The sequence below is a fragment of the Cibotium barometz genome, chromosome 43 (assembly GCF_041138505.1).
Source record: "Cibotium barometz isolate CiBa-2024 chromosome 43, ASM4113850v1, whole genome shotgun sequence".
In the NCBI taxonomy this organism is placed as follows: Eukaryota; Viridiplantae; Streptophyta; class Polypodiopsida; order Cyatheales; family Cibotiaceae; genus Cibotium; species Cibotium barometz.
Genome location: NC_141088.1, coordinates 12,147,430 through 12,149,035, shown reverse-complemented (window position 1 = coordinate 12,149,035; position 1,606 = coordinate 12,147,430). Strand labels below are relative to the sequence as shown.

Here is a 1,606-nt window from a genome sequence, read left to right as displayed (position 1 = left end):
TGTATATATATTTGTTGAGATCACTTGCTTTGGTTTTCTTTGCTATAGGGCAAGCACACCTTGACTTTTATTCAGCTTTCTATTTTGCTTCATCGAGGAAGGGGTAGTCTGTGTGACCTAAAACGAGCTTATTAGCATTGAAATACACTTTCCGTCATTGAAGGGAGCATTGAGCAAGAATCACTTGGAAAAGTCTAGATTGGCAATGAACCATTTTACGTAGGACATGAGATCTACATTTCTTGCTTCGATGACAATGATACCATCTGCTCGTTCATAGCCACCACAGATGATGAAAGTTCTGAGAAACAAGCTAGCTTGTGTAAGCACTAAGGATTCCTTAAATAGGTTGTCTATCTCTCTCTCTCTCTCTCTCTCTCTCTCTTTCACACACACACACACACACACACACACACACACACATTCTCAAGATTCCTCAAAGAGGTTGGCGTACTCTCTCTCTCTCTCTCTCTCTCTCTCTCTCTCTCTTACACACACACACACACACATACACATGCACATACGGGCGCACACACACATCGAGTAGAGCGTACCTTGAAGGTCATGCACATGCGCATGCACACACATCGAGTAGAGCGTACCTTGAAGGTCATGCACATGCGCATGCACACATGCACACAAGCGTGCACACATTAAGTAGAGCATACCATTGAAGGCGACAACCGGCCCCCACACGCACTAGCCCAATGGCCTCTGTACACCCTACAGGGGCTGCCACCTCCTCTGATGGGAACCAACACTTCCTCCAAGGGGCCCCTGTACTCGTGTGTCTGATCATTGATCCCGTCCTTCATGAATTGGTATTTCCAATTTATCAAAGAACTACTTTCACTCTAAGAACTCCAGACACCGTCGGTTGTGGGCTGGTACACTGGTCAAAGGAAAAATCGTGCTTAACAAAATTGTGCTTAACAAAAATCGTGCTTAACAAAATTGTGCTTGCATTAATTAACCTAGAACCGAAGCTACTTGCGCTTACTTGCTCACTCAAATTCAAAACCCACCCAAATGGTGCCCTTGACCGCCTACACTGCCTGCACTACAGCTGCCTTCCACGCCTCGATGTGAGCTGGCTCTTAGATTGCTACCTGCTGCTCTGCAATGCAAACATCCCTCATAATCAATCACTTTAACCTTGACCCTAGGCTCTTATAATAATTCAAGATTTAGATTATATTAGTATTATTATTATATACCCTTTCGAGGTCTCGGAGATGGCCACCCACTCCATGATGATGATGATGAGCATGCTCGGCCGGGGCAGCTTGCTCATGCATGTACTACTTGAGCGCGTGAAGTCGGCACCACCGCATCCGTGTGACAAGGGCGCCATCACCACTCTGCATTTGATCGATGCTTAATAGCCTGAGCAGTAATTAATTATCAATTAGCACACACTAAAAAAGAGCCACACAACTCATCAACTACAAGCTTAATAAGAGCTCGTGCAGGTGATTTTTTTTTTTGCTCAAAATGGGTGAATTAGTGAACCCAAAAATTAGCAATAAGCTAATCAGCCACAGAAATCACACTAGAGTAATTGTAATAACCGTTAGTTTGTTAAGGCAAGCAAAATTAAGAGCTC

General features: G+C 44.2%; 1 long non-coding RNA gene across 1 annotated transcript; it reads right to left on the bottom strand.

The window, feature by feature from the left end:
* Positions 1 to 1,014: 1,014 nt before the first annotated feature.
* LOC147613532 (uncharacterized) lies at positions 1,015 to 1,360 on the bottom strand. The gene is made up of 2 exons (XR_015263152.1): positions 1,218 to 1,360; positions 1,015 to 1,117 (listed from the first exon to the last, which is right to left on the bottom strand). It is a non-coding gene; the product is annotated as an uncharacterized LOC147613532 (long non-coding RNA).
* Positions 1,361 to 1,606: the final 246 nt, after the last annotated feature.